At 35.9% G+C, this 25,445-nt stretch overlaps 1 protein-coding gene across 2 annotated transcripts in view; it reads left to right on the plus strand.

The window, feature by feature from the left end:
- The first annotated feature begins 6,872 nt into the window (after window positions 1–6,872).
- The window catches only part of LOC140167872 (uncharacterized), a 138,320-nt gene continuing 119,747 nt past the window's right edge, over window positions 6,873–25,445 (plus strand). The window contains exons 1-2 of one of the 2 annotated variants that reach the window (XM_072191161.1): window positions 6,873–7,003; window positions 20,952–21,028. The gene's annotated coding sequence lies outside the window, so the exon portion shown is untranslated. The remainder of the gene's footprint in view (window positions 7,004–20,951; window positions 21,029–25,445) is intronic. The other variant, XM_072191162.1, reaches the window with a different exon arrangement.

Genomic DNA, 25,445 nt, shown 5'->3' on the forward strand with positions numbered 1-25,445 from the left:
ACATGCGTTACAGTAAGACCCAAAGATCAGCTCAAGACACAATCCTTTACCCAACATTCCCCAGTCAAGCTTCTGCCAGATCGTTCGTAAAGACTTGAATTGGTATCCATACAAACTACAGTACCGTCATGGACTTCATCCTGGGGACGCCGTTTGTAATTAATTAAAAGCAAAAGTTGTCAATTGAACAATAAATCCTTTTAGTACTTTGTTGATTCGAAATTGAAACGACTGAAAATCAATCGGCCGTGTGCAGCTACAAAAATGGGTGGTTGTATTCAAATGAGTATAACTTTAGTTTGCTGTGCGCAATTACAACAATTATTTTTTTTATTTAGACGTGTAGAGTTTGCTCTTTCCAATGATATTTTCATTTTCAGCAGATTCTTTACAGATCTCTAGTTACAGCCCTTCAAACAAGAGTTTACTTCTTTTTGACTCAGCCTGTACAGTCACATTTAGAGCCAAATTTTTGGGAGGTCATTTTGGGGTCAACCAGGGGTCATCTGAGGTCAAATTAGTAAAAACTGTCATACGTACATGAAACTTGGTGGGTACAGTCAACATTTAGAGCCAAATATTTGGAAGGTCATTTTGGGGTCATCCGGGGTCACCCAGCTTTGTATCAACTTGTGAGTACGTGCCAAATCACTCCCTTTGGTGGAGGCATCACGGTCGACGCTTGGTGTCGAAAACTGCGACATCCGAGAACCGCGGTCCATCTAGTTTTTTCTTTTTTTGTTCATGGAGTGAACTATTTCCCCACTTGCACCCATATCTCATATCGTCAGTCGCAACACATAGTGGCGTAGGTGAAGGACAAGATACGTTTCTGAGAAAAATGTTTTTGAAGGACATGTTACTAACAACAGAGTCGATACTCCTCCAGTGTTATCTCTTAGTGGCCCGATTCCATTTAAGGTTCAAACTATCAAACTGTATCTTTCATAGTTAAAAAGGAATAAATATTATATGATATAGCTATGTAGCTCTAAAGTTATATATCACTATGTGAAATGAAAAATTGGGAAAATCACTCTACGCCACTATGTGTTGCGACCAATGATAAATTATGATATGCACAGTTTATCCCTTAGATACACTGTGTCTTGAATAGCTATTGTAGCCCACCAACCCTGTGGTTAAGAGGCTAGGAAATAATTCCTAATATCTTATACCCTCGTTTGTTTAACTTTATCTAATCCTGCCCCACATGACAAAGATTATTTAGCCTATCTAATCTTGTATTGAGACAGTTAAGAAACTTTTAGCAATTTTCTGAACATGGAGTGCCATTGGCTCCAGCTAATCACATGATTATAAATAGACTTTACTGATTGGGGAGCAAGATCAGTACCAATTGTTTACCTAGTGATAAGGCTAAGCATATCAATGCATATAGGCAAAATACGCTGGATATTTTCAAACAACCGATTTACTGCTAACCCGGGCTGCCAACTGAAACTTAGTCCCTATTCTTGAACATGATAGTTATGTTAAGAAACCAGTAACATCCATGCTTCATAGAAATGAAATACATCTCTTCCCAGTAATGCTTGTGTATAATTATTTTCGCTTAATAATTAGAGTCCTAATATTAATGACAAGTTCCATGTTTTTTTCTCATCTGCCTGGTTTGTGAAAGTTTAGGCCTATTGAAAATAAATCTTCATGTATGAAGAACTATGAGTAAACATCTTATAAAGGCTTATCTCTCCGCTTTGTGAAAGTAAAGCAGTATGCAGACTCCGAGTATTAGACGTACAATATTGTATGTAACATATCTACGTTATTTAATCTATTGCCATTCTATTTCCAGTAATGTTTAAGTTCGAACGAATGTTTGATGACGTAAAATCGATAATATGTTACGTATAATATCTGGTAGAAATATATTATCAATTTTACGTCATCAAACATTCGATAGAACTTAAACATTACTGGAAATAGAATGGCAATAGATTAAATAACGTAGATATGTTACATACAATATTGTACGTCTAATAAAAAGTCTGCATACAGCTTTAAGGCCTATTGAAAATAAAGTGTCCATGTATGAAGTAATATGAGTACATCTTATCAAGGCCTTATCTGCATGGTATAATTGAATAATGATATAGTGATATTTGATAAGAAATCTTATTTTGTTTGAAACTTAGTTACAAATGCAACAGGTTCCTGTTGCATACTGCATGTTTCTATATCTTGCTGACAAGTTATGTGTCATTAAATACATCATGGGTGTGATATAGGCCTAAAATATTTTAATCTGGGCCTGTAGCAACTTCTGCACACCATGAATAAGGTTCAGTATAAGGCTAAAACAAGAAATGTCTTTAAAAAGACAACACCATGGATGAAATTCATGTTTCATAATATTACATTGACAAGTACTTGGAATGCTAGTAATTTTTTGTGTGTAGCACATGCACAACTAACCGGGTTGGAAATGTTGTTACCACGAATACCACCAATGACATACTATAAGCTGAATTGAAAAATGTGTGTTAAATAGGTCTACATTTAATTTATACTTAATTTATACTTGTCAAACAAAGGGATTAATGGAAATCACATCCACCGAGTTTCGCATTAATCCAACAATCTATATTCAGACGACTTTGTGATTACGTTTTATGACATGACTTTGAACATTCTGAGAATCCAACAATATATACTTATTCCACCTCAGGCTCAGATGACCTTTCACAATTATAATCAAAAAGACTGATTACTCAATCCCAGGGGTTCCCTGGCTCAATTCAATCTTTATTTTCTGAATGTGTTGATTATAATTTGTTACTACTAACTGCCCAGTTGCTCTACCAAAATGTATAAAACTAAAGCAACTATCTACCCCAATTACTGGTATTTAACCCCCCCCCCCCCACTAGTGTCACTCCCAACATCAATTAGTGATGGTATATACTAACCCTGGTCGAGCCTTCCGAGCGACTAACATGCTCACCATACCTCAACACGACACCGATTATCTATGGTAATGGTCTGTTTTGAACCGTTTATCTTACATATACGGCGAGCCAAAATAAATGAATTTGTTGTAATGGTGTATTCATTTTCCAAAAAGACAAAATGGAAAAAAAAACTTGATGTATTATTTTGTAAAAGTTGTGGGTTTTTCCCAAAATAAAAACACCCCGAGATAGTGTAATATTCTTCCCATGTGTCCTGCGTGCGAGTCTATGAGTCTATTTAATGACAAATGCAAGTGATTTAATCAAATCAATACAGAATTGATCTCAATTGATATCTCAGTATATGAAGTGGTTTGGTAGGTTATTCACTTGCATAATCCGCTGGAGTGTATTCACCCTGTGACCATTGTTATTCAAATGATTAATTATTCAATATGCAAATTGTATAGAGTTGTCAACGTTTGGACTATTTCAACACCATGAAATTTATATCTTAGAAAAATGTGAGTATAAGCAGATATTTGAAAAACCTAGTATTGTTGTGTCCAATGGTGCTCCCCATTACGGGTAGGTCACAGTAAGGCTTTGCACCCCCAGCCTCTTGACTTGTAATGAGTACCGTTGATTAGTTTGCGAAGCTCCCCTGGTGGGGTAGTATCCCGGGGGTTCTTGCCTAGTAGCTAATCAGGAGGGTGAAAGTGCATAGGAACAATGCCGGAAACTACGTCACGCTATTGTTCGACTAAGGCTACATCATTTTTAACGCATGCGTGTTCGTCAATACAGCTTTAGTCTCCTCCACCTTCGCAACACAGTACGTGGAGTGACTGGAATCACACTGACGGCGGAGGAGAATACTAGCCGGTCAGACAATTGAATACATGAATACAAAAGCCACCTAAGTCCATAGGAAGTGATTTTGATAGAAAAACCTGTGTATCATTTTAATTCCTTCAGTTAGATTTACCTGGTCAATATGGTAAGTTTTACGTGCAAATGAGTGGATTAACCTGTATTAGGTATGACGATTAGCATTTCAGGGACTTCGTGGGGTTCATTTTAAATTTTGGACTTAGGTGGTTGTTTGAATCATATACAAAGACAACAATGTTAGAATGAGATTACCACTAGTAAGATAATACAAAATAAAGCACACAGGTATGTATAATGTTGATAAGCATTCTGCCATGTAATATAAACCACCAACTTTCCTTTATTAAACCCATTTTTTGTTCAAAAGTCACTCTCTAGCAATGAATGTGTTACAAGTGGACTTTTATACATACTGGATTTCAATCAATGTGTTACAAGACTCAAATCATGGAATTGGGTGATTCTTTCATACATGCTATTTTTACATGCTTAATAGACACAGAGAATGAATTTGAGTACTTCTTTCATACATATGACAGGCCTATGTATAGCAACAATTTCCCATGCTTAACTCAATTTGGCCGAAGTATGGACTTAGGTGGTTTTTATATTCATATATTCAATTTAATTATATTAAGCATATAATACCTGAACAATCACCGTCATTTGATCGATTTACTACAGAATATATTGTATACAGAAAATATAATTTTAAAATTGTAAAATTGTAAACCTGTTTACTTATATATTTGTGTACTAAAGTATAAGGACACGTGAATAAAATCATGTCGAAGACAAAATGGCCGCTAATCCGCCTATTGTCTAGACCTAGGATACATATTTCACAAGAGGGCAGCAGTATAGGATGCTTATCCCTTCGTATCGATCCCTGAGCTAATTCGCATGGACCGTTGAGCGTTTTTGGGTTGGGCAAGGATAAAAACCAATGGCAAGTTTATATACATGTACTGAGTATACATTCAACGAAACGGTTACTTTTTATTTATGAATATTTACATATTTAACTGAGCACCAGTGGTGTTATATGAATTACTGTTATACGGACTGCAGGAGCCCTCTATAATTTTCTCTTGTCACTAGTAACCAACTCAGATTCTACATGTATGTTGTGATCCTTTCCATAGTGTTTCTAGAATGTCCATGGTGTTCCTTTTGTTTAGCTTGCGCTGCCCGAGACCGTTATCTTGAGCTATTGTGTTGATAACGGTCTCTGGGCAGCTAGCTACCTCCATTACTCTAGGTAATGGTCGGGGCAACGAACCTTAAACAAAAGGAATACAATGGATAATCTGTGAATAGAAAAGGGCTAGACGTATATGGTCAGATTATTGCTCATTATAATTGTTGAATTAGTGGTCACTTGTTGACAGCTTATCAGTAGCCTGGATCAGCAGGGGTGCATTTATATCATTTTTCATAGAGCAATTGTTCAAAATATTTCATGTCAAATGATTCCTAAAAACCTTATTTGTGAATGGATTTTTATCGTCGACAAAACAAAATGTATGTTTAATATATCAATTATTCCATTAATAGCAATTTCCTAAGGTTCCATCCATAAATAATCACAGAGTATCATCTGTTTACAAAATAAGTGTTTGTTTTCAGATTTCCAATTAACCATTATCAGTATGGTGCCAAATGCAGACCTTGCTAATAGTTATAGTTTGAAACAGGTATTTTGTCCTGTAGTCCCTGGCAACCCAGTCTGCTTGTGCTCACTCGCAAACATACACGACAGAAACCGGCTGTGAAGGAGCCTAATGCACGTAAACAACTTCCTTATAACATGTATAATAAAATCCGATTTTGAGTATAATAAAGAAAGTCATGCATATGCAAAATGAAGCAATTACCTATTGCTAACTTGGTAAAATGCATACTCGTAGCCCAATCTTGTACATCATAGCACCCAGTTTTGGTTTGTCGTTTCGAAATGTTGCAATTAAACATTAGTTCTTTCAGATATGAAATTCTAAAACCCAAATCTAGAACAAACAATCATATATTTAGAAAGATATAGCAAACTTTCCATGATAGAGATTGGACCAAGACAAAGTACACCCAAATTAAGTGTCAATTCAGAATTATCCCACCCCGGTGGAAAAATCACCCTCATAACCAAACTGCCTAAGTCATTATTACATGTTTCTCATTTGCAATTTTGATTTTCTGAGTAATAAACCCATAATTAATCAAATTTCCAGCCGCATTCTTAATTAACTTGTGGAATACATCAAAAGAGATGTAATAATGACTTCAAAGGCAGTTTGGTTATGAGGGTGACGAAATGCAAAATGAGGTTTTTAAAAAAAAGATATTTTCCAAAGTCAGGATCATTATGCCCCCTCAAATCACTCATTTAATGTTAAGTCTTTGCACAATTAGTTAGATATGAAAGTTGGAACAAATTACTATACACCTGATCCGTGAACATTGTCTTTTTTAAGACTATTCTTGTTAAAGGTTATAATATAGGGTACCATAAAACATTTTTTTTCCAAATTTCAAACTGTCATTATGATAGTATTTCCCATGATTCTTATTCAACTTAAAAAGTCCATTTTTACGGAATCAACCCTGTTGCGATATTTGGATGTTACCCTCTGCGTTTTGTTGAGGCACCCACATCTTATCACATACGGTACACCTGCTATAGATGTTGTACATCATCATCTTTTAACTTTTGCTATATGTTATCAAGCTCTGTGAAGATGAAACTTTGTTTTAGTTTGAATAAAGATAAAACGAATAAACTTAAATTTGAACTTGAATTGCATCTTGCTTACGTGTGACCTTAAAAAAATGAAATGGAGTTTATATTCACAGAAACTGATGACCTAGTCCAATGTATTAAAATACACATGCATGATGAGTGCATGGATACACTGTGCTAACCATTAGTCCATGAAGTCACCTGTTGCAGCAAGCCCTGCCTACCATAAATGAATAAAATAATAAAATGGTAAATCAGACATGCGTAGAACTATGTATTCATGCAACTGATAGTGACTTTATATGCTATGTGTCGTTATTTTCAGCTCTCATACAGACAGCTAAATGCAGTAATTTAGTTTTGTGGAAGACATTCACACTGTTGGGCGTTGCTCACTTTCACCGGATATACCTGCCAGGAAAGGACGCCTGGGGAACTGGACTCTTTTAACACACGGGTAAGTTTGCCCTTTATTTATTTTATTTTTAAAAACAATAATTAACTTCTTGATATCTACACTGTAATTTATGTAGAGAATTTGGAGAAAAGGTTGACTTCCGTTGTTCTCCACAAATTAAAAACTTGCAGAATAGTTTCAAAACTTATGTTAACAAACATATCTGTACATATTGTGGTTGTTGCTTAGTGGTTTTACATATATTCTACTGAATATGACAGGACGAGTGTGCGTAACAAGTGTAATATAGTTAATGTTACATTTTTGTCCAAAACGATATGCTTAGAATAATTACTGTACCTTTTGGACCTAGCCCTTCAACTTTCATTGTAATTTTGTGATGTTCAATTATTATTACAAATTACAATAGATAATTATGTACATGCAAATGCCAAATATGTGGGGGGAGGGGTGTGTAGGAAGTTAACTAAAAACTACTTTTTGCCCATTGTTACACAGACTACCCACCCTCTACTTTCTTCACTAATTAACACTAACCCATCTGGTACATCCCTTTGCCAGGGCGGGGCAGGCAACAAAAATTACCTGCGACCATACCACTTTGAGCTTAGGGTTAAAGAGAAGTATTTAAGGTTGTATGGTTTTATTTAGGACAAATTGGCTGTTGACACCAATTAAATTACTTAATATTAAACTCCCAAAATGGAAATCATTCTATTAAGTGAAACACAAGCTTCATTAAAGCACAATGAGTTTGATATCAATGTTAATTTTGCCACTATGTGTATGAAAAAAGCTAGAGTATATGACTTTGACCCAGCAGTTTGCGTATTTGTGTGGGTGAACAACAGTTGATTATGTAAAGTATTCATTAGGAGCATTGATGTGTGAATGCAAAAAGGGTGTATCACAAATAGTAACGGGCCAATGATTCCATTTATACCTTGCCAGACTATCAAACCAGAGGTCCCTGATCAAACATTAGATAATGTTAAACCATTGCTGTGACGTCAGTCTATTCAATAAACTGTAGAATATTTTCTACGAATCAACATTTTTCTGCACGAATCTACAGTTAAGTGTGGATTCGTACAGAGAAGTGTGGATTCGTACTAAACAATCTACAGTTTATTAAATAGAATTACGGCTGTTTCTAAATTAAGTGATAGGAAAAGGAACATTATCATGAACAAATAAAATAAAATGAACAACATTCAAAAATTATGAAACCATTTTACACTAAAAAATACAAAAGTACATGCGCTGATCTTACGTTTTCCAAAATTATATAGCCTATACCGAGCTTTTGTATAGGCCTACAAACATGACAAAATTGTATTGTAAAATAACAACGCAAATTTGGCATTTTTAGTGTAACTTGGCCATTACACTTACATTTGTGTTATAAATCTATTATTCCACCAAGATTTGCATAGGCCTATGCAGGGACTGGCATTTGAAATTTTCAGGAGAGCATTAAATAGCTTTTCTGGGCCATCAAGGAGAGCTGTTCGGAGCATTTATAATAGAATGTAGGAACAGAATGGTTCACTAAGGAGAGTAAAAAAACTCTACAATATCAGATTTAAGGAGAGCATTAGGAGAGTAATTGCTCTTGCTTTCCTCAAAAGGCAGTCGCTGCCTATATGTTCTGTTTTTCTACTTATTTTAATTAAAAATTATCTTTTGTCGTTTTTTTTCTTTTATGTTCTTTTTTTCTTTTTCTTCCTTTTCATTTCAGTCGCTTACATGTTTTTTATTTAGGAAACTTTGCTACATAATACACATTCTGTATCAATGCATTTAGGCCTATGTATTTATTTGTTTATTTATTTGTTTGTTTTGCACATGTTTAGTAATGATAAAAGCCACCGTAGATCTATTTTCTGTTTAATTTTTATTTGTCTTTCGTGTACAAACTGCATTTTGTTTCATCTGGTGGTATTTTGGCACGCTTGAATATTTACTTATATCGATCAGTAGGCCTATCCGATAATTAAATATTATAATGTTAGCATGGTTATAGGGACACGCCATTTGATTTCCAGGGGGCTGGAAGTTGAGGTCGAGGCTTTTTTCCGTGTCGAAGGCGGCGAAGTTTTGTTGTGGTTTCTTTTTTGTTTGTTTGTTTTTTGCTGCTGCTGAAATTCAGGGACAGTAGGTATTATTAATAGGACCAACCAAATAAAACGAATTCTTCCTCTGTTTACACATTTAAAATGGACATATGCCTACCTTTGTTCGGCTAAATGTAGAATCATGTTTTAGGTCCTTTTCCCTTTTCGAAAGACATCTTCAAAACAAATCCCATGAATCAACAATATATCCTTTGAATGATTCCATCGAAAAATTGCAATTATCCAAATTACTATGAATACGGGATGCATTTCAAATCTTCAAATCTTCAAAGGTGCTATCCCTATGCAGCAACAGCTATACTGGGACTTGGTGCAGAAGTGAAGTCACAGGCAAGGGTGCAGAAACAAGGGTGAAGATAAGGTGAAGACTGTAACAAAATGACGAAACCAAGACTGGTGATGAACTGAGGGTGCACTATATACAAGGATTGGTGAACTACAGCAGCTTGGCACCAACAGGAAGCCTCATCTGCTGGATGGCCGGCAGGCTGACTTCCTGGAATGCTGGTAGTGAAGTAGCCAATACTGCAGGAGTTGGTAGATGGTTCCAGAGTCTCACGGTGCGTGGATAGAAGGAGAACTTATAGCTGTCTATTGTTGCTTCTGGTAGCTTGAACTTAAGTTGGTGGTCATGTCTGCTGAAGTATGTAGCTGGTTGGATGATGGTGGGGAACTGGATGTTTACTAGGCCATAGTGTATCTTGTAAAACATGGACAGTTGAGCAGCTAAACGCCTGTTGTGCAGTGAGTCCCAGCCCAGGGTGTTGATTAGTGCCGATACGGATGTTGTTCTGCGGTAGTCCCGGAAAACGAATCGTGCCGCTGCCCGTTGAACACGTTCAAGGCGGTCCACAGTGGTGATGGTATGCGGATTCCAAGCTTCCGATGCGTATTCAATTTGAGGGCGGACTAGGGCTTGGTATGCTCTGGCCTTGACCTCTTGAGAACATGGTGATAGGGTGCGACGTATCAGACCGAGGGTGCGGTTAGCCTTCTGCGTGATTTTGTTGCAGTGTGCATCCCATCGAAGTTTACTGGATATTGTAACTCCAAGGTACTCATGTTGATCGACTCTAGCAAGAGGCTGACCCAGGATGGTATAATCAAAGAGGCTGGTTTTGCGTTTGTTAGTTATTGGGAGGATGGCACATTTACCCACATTGAAGTGCATAAGCCATTTTGAGGACCAATTTGCAAGCTCATTGAGGTCTTTCTGGAGTACTTGATGATCGTCAGGACTCACAATATCTCTGTATACGATGCTGTCATCAGCAAATAAGCGCATACTAGAACTGATTTCCTCCTGGATGTCATTAATGTAGAGTAAAAACAAGGCTGGTCCAAGCACAGAGCCCTGGGGTACTCCTGATGTTACTTTCCCCAGGGTGAGTGGGTCCCATTTACCGAAACTGCCTGGCTTCTGTTGTTAAGGAAGGAGTTGATCCATGTCAGTGTTGAACCTCTGATGCCGTAGAATTCCAGCTTGGCAGACAGGCGCAGATGGGGTACTTTGTCAAATGCCTTGCTGAAATCTAGGAGGATAACATCAACTTGCCCACGTTGTTGAAGGGTGCGTGCCCAGTCGTGACAGGATGTGATCAACTGTGTCACGGTAGACAGTTTTTCGCGGAACCCATGCTGCGAGTCCAGTAGGATACTGTTGCTGTTCAGATGTCTGGCTAGGTGACTTAAAACCACATGCTCCATAACTTTACAACACAAACTTGTAAGTGAAATCGGGCGATAATTCGCAGGATCTGATTTTTGACCTTTTTTGAATATACCTGTAACAAGTGCTTGTTTCCATTGAGATGGAACTACGCCAGTGTCATATGATTGTTGGAAGAGAAAGCAAAGTGCCGGTGCAAGTTCAGGTGCAACTGTCTTGAGGAGTCTGGGTGGTATCTCATCTGGGCCACATGCTTTAGTTGGGTTTAAAGATGATAACTGCTTTTCAACGCCTTCAACTCCAATTATGAGCTCCGAAATAGATGGATATGGTGAAATACCTTTTTGCGGTATACTACATGTATCAGTCTCTTGGGTGAACACAGATTGAAAATGTGAGTTGAGTGCAGTTGCCTTATCTTGGTCAGTGGTGCAGAGTTTGGTTGTTGTCCTCAGGGTTGGAATGCCAAGGTTTTCTGTACGCATCATTTTGACGTACGACCAGAATTTTTTGGGACTCTCAGACAGGCTGTTACCAACTACATTGTTAACATAATCCTCATGGGCACTATGGACTGTTGATGCAACTTTGTTTCTGTACTGGCGGAAAAGCTTCCAGGAAGTGCTGTTTTGTTGCTTCCTGGCACGACAGTGTAGCTTATCCCTCTTTCTCATTTGGCGTTTTATGTCAGGTGTTACCCAGGGAAGATGTCTTTTCCCACTGCTCATTTTTGAGGGAACATGAGCATTCATTGCTTCAGTTAGATTGTCTCTAATTTTTTCCCAGTTTGTGTCCACACTGTTATTTTGGGGGGCAGAGGCTAGGAACTCCTGTGTGTGTTCTTTAACATTTTGTTTCAAGTTTTCAACATCAGCCCTGAGGAAATTGTAGATTTTCCTGGGTGGTTTGGATTGCTGTTTGGGTTTGAGATTTATGTTGAAGGTTACGATGCTATGGTCAGAGATACCAGGACTAACTTCAACATCACTGATAATTTGTGGGTTTGTGGTAACAATCAGGTCAAGGATGCTATTTGACACAGGACGGTAACTTTCGTCACCAACTGGGCAAGCGAGTTTTCTAATAAGAAATTTAGAAAACTTCTATGAACACCAGCTGTTTTGGGGTTTGTTGATGACCATGTGTCCCAGTCAATGTCTGGGTAATTAAAATCCTCCAATGATGACATTTGGGAATCTTGACTTATGTTTGGAAAGCATTGTGCTAAGAGAGTTTGTCAGTTCATCCAGCGCCTTACTTTTATTATTAACTTGGGGGCCATAATAACTGGCTAGGAAGAGTGGTTTGGAGTTTGAAAATTGAAGACTAGCCCACACAATTTCGCAGTTTGCGTCCATTTCCGGCAAGTCAGTTGATATCAGGTTATCTTTTGTGGCTAGGAAGACACCTCCTCCATTTACATTTCTATCCTTTCTATAGATCGAATAATTTTCTGGGAAAATGGAATAGGTTGCATGGTCAGGGCTGATCTTGGATTCGCACCCAAGCATTACATCAGGATTGTGGTGTTCAACTGCTGCTCTAAATGCAGCTTGTTTCTTCATGCCCTTTAGACCGTCACAATTGACTATCATAACTTTGACTTTGTTTTTATGGTTTTTGGTGGAGTAAATCTGGGTGACCTCAGGTTCGAGGTACATGTATCCGTGGGAGTGGAAGTGCGTGGATGAGTAGCACTCAACAAAACCTCACACTCATCAAAACTTGATTCGTTTAATGAGGAAAAGGGATTTGACACTTCAATCGACCTCGTACCAAATAAGGAACTATCAAAGTTTGGGGAACCACATTTGTAGCAAATCCAAGCAAAGCTGCTAGATTGGTTCATAAAATCACGATAACAGTGGTCAGACAGACCAACACATTTAATGTGACACCAGAATTGGCAGTTGTCACATAACATGGCTTTGGCATTGTCATCAACATCAGCTTGGCATATGCCACAAGGGAACTCAACAGTAGATGGGCCTGGGTTTGTCTCAACTTGGCCGCTGAGTAACAAAATCAGCAGCAGATGGCTAATATTTGAGGAATTGAAATTCCAAACATTGGTAGAGCAACTTTGTTTTTTGGCAGCACTAACAGACATGTTTAAGCTCCATAATTCCAGAAGATTTGAATTGGAAAGGAGATTGTGATGGTTTATATCAAGCTGTGACTGAGCACCGAGATGGTTGTACAAGTAGTAGTCTAAGTAGAGAGACACAAGAGACAGCAAATTTCTTATCCCTTCAGACTGCTCAGTGGTTGGAATAAGGCTACTTGTACGCATACCAATCTCAGTATAATTCAAGGGAAACATGACAATTGTGTGTGACCCATAATCAACATCAACATGATCATGATTAATAATAATAGATTTGATTGACATGATTGTGTTTTCTGATGCACAATATTTGTACAAGTAAATATACCTCAGGTTTGCATTTTCCAAATCCCATGTATGCATACTAATACTAGTGGTATACTTCAGATTGTAGTCATCGGGAAAAGCACATATGTTTGGCATGCTTGTGTTACGGGTATTAAAGTATTGGGAAATGTTGAAGGGCCATGATGAAAAGCCTTCATGCGAGACAGGTTTTGTCTCAGTGAGTGATAATGGTTTATCAGTTACAACAATCAGATTGTGGATAAATAGCAGGATCGAAACCGCTATCACAGCGCACATAGGAACATGATGGTGTTTCATAGTTCTGGTTGACATCATTACGAATTAGGCGAGAGATAATGGAAAGTTCCTACCGTAGTTCACAAGATGTGGGAATGTTCGTATTAATGCAAGTCGATGTAAACAACAACAAACAGGTAGTCATTGGTAGTACGTCACTCAATACGATGAAGGAAAAAGTGTCCAAAGTTGAAGTTCACGCATGAATTATCCAACAAATCATACCAACGAGGGTGGACTGGGTATAATGGGACATAAATCCGTCGAAAACAACATTGGATGGCAAACAAGAAAAGAGATTTGCGAAGATTTATATTAAATTTTCGCGGGAGCAGCAAAGGAGATGACCGATGCCTGTGACGTCATATACGAAGATAACAAGTTTCCATAATTGCATGGTTGTTCCTAAACCGAACACTCGATTTACGGAAGAATAGTTTCATTGCTTTGTATCCTTTCTTCTGAGTATTTTCGATAATTTCCATATGGCAAATAACTGCAAATCATCATGAAGATAGGACATCCTTCATCTTCAATAAAATCGTGTGTAGTAATATACAGAACACAGCACAGGTCTAGCTATCTTCAGGTGTAACACTGCAATGATTTTGTTATTGGCCATTTGATATGAACCCGTGATTATTATGGCAATTTTCCTTGTTATGCAAAACAGAGACCTATAAACGCATCTACTTCAGTACTATACATCAGAAGTGCATGGTATAAACAACTATTGATTGTCTAATTATGTACGAATCTACAGATATAGAAATTACAGGTGTGAGATACTTTGTAAATGTATATAATATATCAATAATACGAATCAACAGATAAAGAAATTACAATGGAACAATGTAATGTTTGCTTTTTCCATTTATTATTACTAGTAACTTACGAATCCACAGTTTTAGAAAATATTAAGTTGTTAGTATAAAGCAATGGTTTAAGTCAGAGAATACACTCAAAACTGTTGATTCTTGAAAATAATCCACTCGGCTAACGCCTCGTGGATTATGTTAAGGAGAATACACGAGAAAGTATTGATTCGTAGATCCGAATCCACGAGCGATAGCGAGTGGATTGGGATCTACGAATCAATACTTTCGAGTGTATTCTCTGACTTAAACCATTGCCCCAAATATAAATAGGCCCAGAGAGTGGATACATTTTTTTAATTATTTATTTATTTATTTATTTCAATTTATTTCTTTCTTTCTTTCTTTCTTTCTTTCTCTCTTTCTTTCTTTCTTTCTTTCTCTCTTTATTCATTTATTTAAGTATTTATTTATTCATCTTTTCATTATTTTTTATTCACTTATTTTTTTATTGATCTATTATTATTTCATTTATTTGAAATTATTATTATTATTTCATTTACTGCATGAATATTTATTGCATGACTAGGTCCAGAGAGTGGATACATTATTTATTTTTTATTTTTTATTTATTTTTTTTCCTTTCTTTCTTTCTTTCTTTCTTTCTTTCTTTCTTTCTTTCTTTCTTTCTTTCTCTTTCTTTCTTTTCTTTCTTTCTTTCTTTCTTTCTTTCTTTCTTCTTTCTTTCTTTCTTTCTTTCTTTCTTTCTTTCTTTCTTTCTTTCTTTCTTTCTTTCTTTCTTTCTTTTTTTTTTCTTTCTTTCTTTCTTTCTTTCTTTCTTTCTTTCTTTCTTTCTTTCTTTCTTTTTTAAATTTATTTATTCTCTCTTTCTTTCTTTATATATTCATTTTTCTCATTTATTTAATTATTTAATTAATCTTCTTTTCATATATTTTTTTATTCATTTATTTATTTATTGATCTATTATTTATTTATTTGAAATTATTATTATTATTTCATTTATTGCATGAATATTTATTGCATGACTAGGCCCAGAGAGTGGATACATTTTTTATTACTTTCTTTCTTTCTTTCTTTCTTTCTTTCTTTCTTATTTTTTCTTTCTTTCTTTCTTTCTTTTTTCTTTCTTTCTTTTTTTTTCTTTCTTTCCTTCTTTCTTTCCTTTTTTCTTCCTTTCTTTCTTTCTTTCTTTCTTTCTATTTTTCTTTCTTTCTTTCTTTCCTTCTCTCTTTCTTTCTTTCTTTCATTCTTTTTTATTCATTTATCTATATATTTATTTAACTATTTATTTATTCATCTTTTCATAATAAGCTTTTATTCATATATTTATTTATTGATCTATTATTTATCTATTGAAAATTATTATTATTTCTTTTATGCATTTTTAAATTTAGGCATATTCATTGTATATATATAAATTTATTGTATTCATTGTATATGTTTGTAATTTACTTTTTAAAAGCACTTCTAATAATATTTAGTCTTCATTTAAAATATTTCATTCACTTCCAGCATTATATTTGTATATTAAGAACATGCACTAATGCGGCATTGAATCGATTTATATTACCTCACTTGTTATTTTAACACCTTTAAAACCACTTGTTGATTCATCGAATTCCTCCGTGGTCTAACGGGCTAAGGCGCTGGATGTTTAGATTTTCTGTGTTAGACCTATGTAAATGTATTCTTTTATCATGTTGCGGGTTCGATTCCGTGGGTTTTTTTTTTTTTTTTTTTTTTGGTAAATTAAATTAATTGGTGACTTCAATAAAGCATTCACTGCCAAATTCAGTGTAATAAAAACATGGTAAAGACAAACCTTTCATGATTTGTGTTCAAAAAACAAAATATTCCATGATTTTACTACGATACGTCAATGGCAGACTTAACTAAGCATTGTTACGTGAATCATCGACAAGGTAGCAATAGTGTAGTGGTCAGCATTGACACCTCTCACGCGTGCGACCCGGGTTCAATCCCGGTAGATTCAGTGGATTCGTACTTACGAATCCACACTTAACCGTTGATTCGTTCAGAAAAGTGTTGATTCGTAGATAATAATCAACAGTAAATTGAATAGAGTGACGTCACGGCAATGGTTTAATATTCAAGAATCAACAGTTCTTCGTGTATTCTCCTTAACTTATGTTGTATTAGATTATGTAGCGCATGTAACTGAAGACTTTTCAAAAAGTAGCTCAGCCATTATAAATATGCATAGATAACTTTAAAACTATTAGTCTAATTAACTATTTGGTATTTGAAAATACCAGGTAAAAGCAAATTTAGTTATAGTAATTTTGACACCTCATTTGTTACAATTGGTTGAATATTGTGAATATGATTAAAAATTGTAGGTCTTTTTGGAAACTTCATGTATATCTTCAAAATTTTCATGTGGTGGTTGGCTTTTCCTCCAGATACATACTGTTTGATTCAGTCTTATTTTATAACTTAAAGGCTTTTTTTACCAACTTCAAATGAAAGCCCAGTTTCAAGTTGTGAGCAACCAATCAATTTCCCTGACTTTCACTCCTCTATTGACCAAACCTTCAATTTATGCACACCACTGGTGTAATGTGGTAAAAGGGCACTGTACCAAACCATTTTATCAGTTGTGATTTTAACGCCAGTGATCAGTAGAGGCATTTGGCTGGAAACTTGCTTTCAAATATTTTTATACATGTGAAATAGAGGTAAATCAATTAGGCCTACTTCATGCCAATGTTATCCCCTTTTACGGTAACACATTTTCAAACTTGCTTTCATGAATGGTAAACTTATTTCTTTCTTTAAAGCCATTATGAATGATTTTGGTCAAATTTTGATTTTGTTATTCTTTTCTCAATATTTTTACATAATATTAGTAACAACTGTCAAGGAGGTTTATTCTGATCATTTAAAGCTGAAATAATGAGGTAAGATTAAGAAAACCACTTAACTACTTAACTTTGGAGCTCTATGGGGGAAATGGTGAATAAAAAGCTCACAAAATTTACTGTAATTAAAGCATGTCTGACTTAGTATTTCATGTGGTATTTTAGTGCACCATTGGGCATTAAAATCATGCAAAAAGTAGAAATTCAAGAAAAATTGAGGGCGTCGCTGTGGAGCAAATCACACATTATGGCTTTAACGTACACTTAGTGTGCTTTAAATGATTTCCATTTTGGGTGTTACAATGACTTAGTAAAAGTTGTTAACATTCAATTGATCCTAAATCAAACAATACAACCTTATTCATCTTTAGCCATCATTTTGCTCTGTGCTGCCAACTCCCAGTGCCAACATGTCCCTCTGAAGGGGATGTACCCAGTCAGGCTGTAGTGTTTTGTAATATTCTGTTCACAAATAATTCTAGATGTATGAAATCTATTTTGATGGCAGTAATTATATTAATAGCACATCTGTAAGATAATTCTCTGAAAATTTTCCTGGAGTATGCTCATTAATTTTCCAAACAGAGAACATTTGCAAACATTGTTCAATCATGCCATGAGTGTTTAATGTTTAGTGTTACATCATGGGCTTTGGTTTTAAATGCAGTGCACCAAATCCAGTGGAAAATTCACATAAGGTAGACAAATAAATAGGCTTGACATTTCTGTAAGGGAATTTAGTATTTTCTTATATTTTGAGTATTTTCTTTTTTATTTTGAAAATTGCGATACAACATCCCACAGACATTTTTACTGGGACACCCTGTAAGTTATTTGAGTACTGTACAGTTGATGTACTATGCATTGTCGTTACAGCGACACAACAAACATATCTTTGTTATTTTTATTTCTTGGAAATGGGCTTGAAACCTCTATTTGTGTCAGGAAAGGGGTAGTTGCTGCAACCCATATGTGGCACTTTATTTTCAACTAGGTACAAGAGGTGTATTTGTGCCATTTAGTTACGGTTAGTTGATTAGTTGAGTTAGTTTACTTTTTAGTTAGTTTATTTAGTTTATTAAGTTTGTTTGTTTGTTAGTATTTGACATGGAAAGCGTTTTTATGCGGTTAAAGTTTTAATTACTGCTTCAAAGCAATGGTGCTTCATCTTTTGGAACAAGTTTGCATTAAGTTTGAAATATACCATACCAATAAATCTGAGAGGAAACTTAAAAAAGATTGATATTCTCAAGGTCCCATACATTATTAATGCTAACGCACCTTAATTGGCTATAACAATAATAGTTATCCAACCCCCGCTATTCGTACCATGACACCATACGTGATACCATGTCCTATTCTGTGACTGCATTTTGCTCAAAAATTTTGATGTCAACAGAAATCCTATTTCAATAGAGAACCTTTATATTCATTTTGCTTGACAGCACATTATTCAAACCGTGTCACTGATAGGGACTGCATTTTAATGTTACAAAGTTCAACTTCTTTCAATGATTAGATTCAGTAAAAAGTTAAAACAAACTTTTTGACATGATCCCTAGAATTTACTGTTGTTTATGGGTGAATCTGCATAGACTTTGTGAAAAGAATATAATGTCATAAGCTTTTAGGCAAGTCTTATGGGGAAAACTGGGTTAATCCAGTACCGGGATCCAGTACTAATTGGACCAGAATCCATTTCACATGCATCTATCTCTCAAAAGCTCACACCAAAACATATCAAAAGTCCTGGATAATCAAAATAGTGGAACAGTGCCTAATTTGATTAAAATCCAAAATGGCTGCTTTTGCAGGGTCAAAATTTCAAAGTTGGTCAAATCTAGTCAAAATTATACCTGCGTACATTCTTCTCATCATAAGGAATCAGAAAAAGTAGAGTTTGAACTATCTCAGGTGTACAGTGCTTGAGTTACAGGCAAAAAGGTAATGTTTTGCATTCCACAGGGGATAAAATTACACATTTTCGGATTTTGATAAAAATAGTCTCAGATTGTTCTGCTTCCAAAACATTTTAAATGAGAATAGTTTGTCATATCTCAGGTGGTTTAATTGTTATATATGGGTTACACTGCAAAAAACATCAAAGTCCATTGAGCCCTGTTTACCATAACCTGTTTTATGATGTTACCTATGCAACAAAACATCCAAATCAATGCAACTATTCTGATGACACCATTTTATGTCGTCTGAAGGAGAGGCCTTATGGCAGCATTGTATTGTTGTGGGGTTGTATGCCCAGCAGTGGCGTAGCTGCGCGGGTCTTCATATTGGGGGGCACCAATCATGATTGGGGGAACCGGATCTGATTGGGGGGAGCAAACCATTTTTCTGCAATTTTCCTATGGGATTTTCTAAATTTTTAGATTGATGGGGGGCACAGTCATGTTAGGGGTCAAATGAGGTCATTTTTGATTTAGATTCATTTGGATACCCTTTGAAAAGCCAGACTTCAATGTCAACTTTACTTGATGACAATAATCTCTTGGTGGGGGGCATCATAGTGAAGATGTTTGGCTTCAAAGGTCATCTAGGGGTAAATTTTAAAAATTGCTCCGATTGGGCTAAAAGTTGGTGAACATAATGATAAACCTGAGGAGGAGGGGAACATGTTGAAAATCAACCAAATATCATTTGAGGTCAAAGGTCAAATTTTTAAATTGCTCTGATAGGGCTCAAAAGTTGAGGTAGAGGAAATCATGTTGCAAATCAAGCAGAAGTCATTCCAGGTCAAAGGTCATCTAGTGTCACATTTTAAAATTGCTCTGCTTGGGCTCAAAGTTGGGCATAAACAGGAGGGGGGAACATTTTATAAATCAAGCAGAGTTCGTTTATTTGAGGTAAAAGGTAATTTGTGTTAATTTTTGTTTACAATGGCTCCAATTGAGCTAAAATTTGGCAGAAATAAACTTGATGCCCAACAATATTCTGTGAATATAATGATCACAACAACAGAACCATGCAAGACGAGAACCACGCAAGACTAGAACCTCAAATTTCTAGTGGCCCAATGACCCCGTACTGAAATAGTGACTTTTTATATCAAGCATATCTAGGCATTAACAGTATAATGTACAATGCACACCAAGCAATAAAGCAGGCACATTATGTGACCCTCCACCATGAACCTGTTGTAAAGTCGGCCATCGGCCAATTTTGTTTTATTTCATATTTAGTAAGTATATTTCATACGCTTTGAAATGACATATCATTTGCCTTTATACAATGTCCAGAAGCTGAGTTATGGTTGGTTGAACTTTGCAATTCATGCACATATGAATACAACTTCCATGCACATTTTACACTGTAACTCACATAAATCTAATTTTGCCAACTTCAATGAGGTTCGTGGTGGACGGTCACTTAATTGCACAAAGATATTTAACTCATCATGGTGTATGGGAATCATAACCTCTCTTTAGGTACTTTTGGATTGACAGTCGATGCTGCTTGGATGCTTGTTAATGAACTATATAACTAATTAATCAGAAGTAATAGTAAAATTGTAGCTAATTAATTAATATTTCATAAATAATAAGGATCGATCAAGCATCAATGCTCTATCGAAAGATCAAACTAATTTTTTTCTATTGCCTTAATAGAGTAAATACAGTATCTTGACACTTACTAGAACATGCAGCAATGTTGAAAAAAATCATTTAACTTGAATACCAAGCTATAATGGTTATTACAAAATAATTTATTCAAGATAATAAAATTAAGAAGTTCCCTTTGATTTTGTATTAATTCAGAGAGGAAAGGAAGGGGACGTGGAACGTACACTGAGCCGGAACAAGAGTGTCTTCAGTCCTTGTCCATGTAAAAAGGGGTAAGTTATCAGATTTGGTTTGTAGGATTTAAATGGAATTTCAGGGATTCGTCGAGGACAAAATTATCTGTAAAAAATTATTAAAAATACCCTAAAACTATTTTCTTTTCAGAAGTATTGACAAAATATCAAATAACTGAAAGGTTATGTCCATTTCGGAAATTGGATTCACTGTTGGATTTGCGCAGATATTTCTTATGCCCGGGCATAACAGAATTAAGATTGGTCTCTCTTACCAAAGAAAAGAAGTGTCTAATTTATTCTTAGTTACTGCTTAAATACCGTATTTCGTCTAATAGTCGCCCCCCCTCAAATAAACGCCCCCACCACTTTTTTCAACCAAGATGTTTCAAAAATTCCGATATTTCCATGCTATCTTGTGTAGTAAGCTTACCAAGTTGCTCACATGGTTGATAATAGCGTCAATAATTGGCGAAAATCTGCATCGGCAACCCGGAAGTGAACCAAAAGTCAGTGTCAAAAGTTCATAGTTCATCATTTTAGCGTGACTTTTAAGCTTACCTAATGATTTTAACGGGAATTGTTGTGCTAAAAATGACCTCTAATAAACGCCCCCCCCCTTGGGAAAATGTAACTGCCAAAAAGGACACTATTCCCCACACATGTTCATCTAAGGTAGATAAAATTCATTGATGAATTCATCTTATATAGATAGCACACATTTATTAATTCACTCATTGATGAAGTCATCTTAAGTAGAGAGCACTCATTGATGAAGTCATCTTAGGTAGATAGCACTCATTGATGAAGTCATCTTCGGTAGATAGCACACATTGATGAAGTCATCTTATGTACTAGGTAGATAGCACTCATTGATGAAGTCATCTTAGGTAGACAGCACACATTGATGAAGTCATCTTAGGTACTAGGTAGATAGCACTCATTGATGAAGTCATCTTAGGTAGACAGCACACATTGATGAAGTCATCTTAGGTACTAGGTAGATAGCACTCATTGATGAAGTCATCTTAAGTAGGGAGCACTCATTGATGAAGTAATCTTAGGCAGATAGCACTCATTGATGAAGTCATCTTAGGTAGATAGCACTCATTGATGAAGTCATCTTAAGTAGAGAGCACTCATTGATGAAGTCATTTTAGGTATATAGCACTCATTGATGAAGTCATCTTAAGTAGAGAGCACTCATTGATGAAGTCATCTTAGGTAGATAACACTCATTGATGAAATCATTTTAGGTAGAGAGCACTCATTGATGAATTCATCTTAGGTAGATAGCACTCATTGATGAAGTCATCTTAAGTAGAGAGCACTCATTGATGAAGTCATTTTAGGTAGATAGCACTGATTGATGAAGTCATCTTAAGTAGAGAGCACTCACTGATGAAGTCATCTTAGGTAGAGCACTCATTGATGAAGTCATCTTAGGTAGATAGCACTGATTGATGAAGTCATCTTAGGTAGATAGCACTGATTGATGAAGTCATCTTAGGTAGAGAGCACTGATTGATGAAGTCATCTTAGGTAGATAACACTCATTGATGAAATCATTTTAGGTAGAGAGCACTCATTGATGAATTCATCTTAGGTAGATAGCACTCATTGATGAAGTCATCTTAAGTAGAGAGCACTCATTGATGAAGTCATTTTAGGTATATAGCACTCATTGATGAAGTCATCTTAAGTAGAGAGCACTCACTGATGAAGTCATCTTAGGTAGATAGCACTCATTGATGAAGTCATCTTAGGTAGATAGCACTGATTGATGAAGTCATCTTAGGTAGATAGCACTGATTGATGAAGTCATCTTAGGTAGAGAGCACTCATTGATGAAGTCATCTTAGGTAGACAGCACACATTGATGAAGTCATCTTAGGTACTAGGTAGATAGCACTCATTGATGAAGTCATCTTAGGTAGACAGCACACATTGATGAAGTCATCTTAGGTACTAGGTAGATAGCACTCATTGATGAAGTCATCTTAAGTAGGGAGCACTCATTGATGAAGTAATCTTAGGCAGATAGCACTCATTGATGAAGTCATCTTAGGTAGATAGCACTCATTGATGAAGTCATCTTAAGTAGAGAGCACTCATTGATGAAGTCATTTTAGGTATATAGCACTCATTGATGAAGTCATCTTAAATAGAGAGCACTCATTGATGAAGTCATCTTAGGTAGATAACACTCATTGATGAAATCATTTTAGGTAGAGAGCACTCATTGATGAATTCATCTTAGGTAGATAGCACTCATTGATGAAGTCATCTTAAGTAGAGAGCACTCATTGATGAAGTCATTTTAGGTATATAGCACTCATTGATGAAGTCATCTTAAGTAGAGAGCACTCACTGATGAAGTCATCTTAGGTAGATAGCACTCATTGATGAAGTCATCTTAGGTAGATAGCACTGATTGATGAAGTCATCTTAGGTAGATAGCACTGATTGATGAAGTCATCTTAGGTAGAGAGCACTCATTGATGAAGTCATCTTAGGTAAATAGCACTTATTGATGAAGTCATCTTACATAGATAGCACTTGTTGATGAAGTAATCTTAGGTAGATAGCACTCATTGATGAAGTCATCTTAGGTAGATAGCACTCATTGATGAAGTCATCTTAAGTAGAGAGCACTCACTGATGAAGTCATCTTAGGTAGATAGCACTCATTGATGAAGTCATCTTAGGAAGATAGCACTGATTGATGAAGTCATCTTAGGTAGATAGCACTGATTGATGAAGTCATCTTAGGTAGAGAGCACTCATTGATGAAGTCATCTTAGGTAAATAGCACTTATTGATGAAGTCATCTTACATAGATAGCACTTGTTGATGAAGTAATCTTAGGTAGATAGCACTCATTGATGAAGTCATCTTAGGTAGATAGCACTCATTGATGAATTCATCTTAGGTAGATAGCACTCATTGATGAAGTCATCTTAAGTAGAGAGCACTCATTGATGAAGTCATTTTAGGTATATAGCACTCATTGATGAAGTCATCTTAAGTAGAGAGCACTCACTGATGAAGTCATCTTAGGTAGATAGCACTCATTGATGAAGTCATCTTAGGTAGATAGCACTGATTGATGAAGTCATCTTAGGTAGATAGCACTGATTGATGAAGTCATCTTAGGTAGAGAGCACTCATTGATGAAGTCATCTTAGGTAAATAGCACTTATTGATGAAGTCATCTTACATAGATAGCACTTGTTGATGACGTAATCTTAGGTAGATAGCACTCATTGATGAAGTCATCTTAGGTAGATAGCACTCATTGATGAAGTCATCTTAAGTAGAGAGCACTCACTGATGAAGTCATCATAGGTAGATAGCACTCATTGATGAAGTCATCTTAGGTAGATAGCACTGATTGATGAAGTCATCTTAGGTAGAGAGCACTCATTGATGAAGTCATCTTAGGTAAATAGCACTCATTGATAAAGTCATCTTAGGTAAATAGCACTTATTGATGAAGTCATCTTAGGTAGATAGCACTCATTGATGAAGTAATCTTAGGTAGATAGCACTCATTGATGATGAAGTCATCTTAGGTAGATAGCATTCGTTGATGAAGTCATCTTCTTAGGTAGATAGCACTCATTGATGAAGTCATCTTAGGTAGATACCACTCATTGATGAAGTCATCTTAAGCAGAGAGCACTCATTGATGAAGTCATTTTAGGTATATAGCACTCATTGATGAAGTCATCTTAAGTAGAGAGCACTCATTGATGAAGTCATCTTAGGTAGATAACACTCATTGATGAAATCATTTTAGGTAGAGAGCACTCATTGATGAATTCATCTTAGGTAGATAGCACTCATTGATGAAGTCATCTTAAGTAGAGAGCACTCATTGATGAAGTCATTTTAGGTATATAGCACTCATTGATGAAGTCATCTTAAGTAGAGAGCACTCATTGATGAAGTCATCTTAAGTAGAGAGCACTCATTGATGAAGTCATCTTAGGTAGATAACATTTTTGGGGATCGGGCATAAAGCACTGCTGCACCTGTTGCTATATTTCATTGTAGGTATAATTAACTATATGTACGCCATTGGTTGACAAGATTTATGCCATTTTAACACTAATGGCGTCTACCAACCTCCTGGGAATTAAACTACTTGATATGCGAATAAATAACATATGTCCTCTAATAAACACTCCGGGTGTGAAATTTTCAGAAAAAAAAGGGGGCAGCATTGGGCCATTCCAGATAAAGAGTGCATACTGCATAGGGGGTATAGAGGGCGCTTGGTTATGCGTGACTGAACACATCCCACAATGCACCCTGTCCAAATAAAATTACCATGTCAAACAATGGGTTGAGCCAAGATAAACACTTGTTATGTAATCAAAATGAAACTTTGACCTTCGAGGTGAATATAAAGATCACTCTATATTATAGTGTATCAATACAGGCAAACACA

Source organism: Amphiura filiformis, chromosome 13, assembly GCF_039555335.1.
Source record: "Amphiura filiformis chromosome 13, Afil_fr2py, whole genome shotgun sequence".
NCBI lineage: Eukaryota > Metazoa > Echinodermata > Ophiuroidea > Amphilepidida > Amphiuridae > Amphiura > Amphiura filiformis.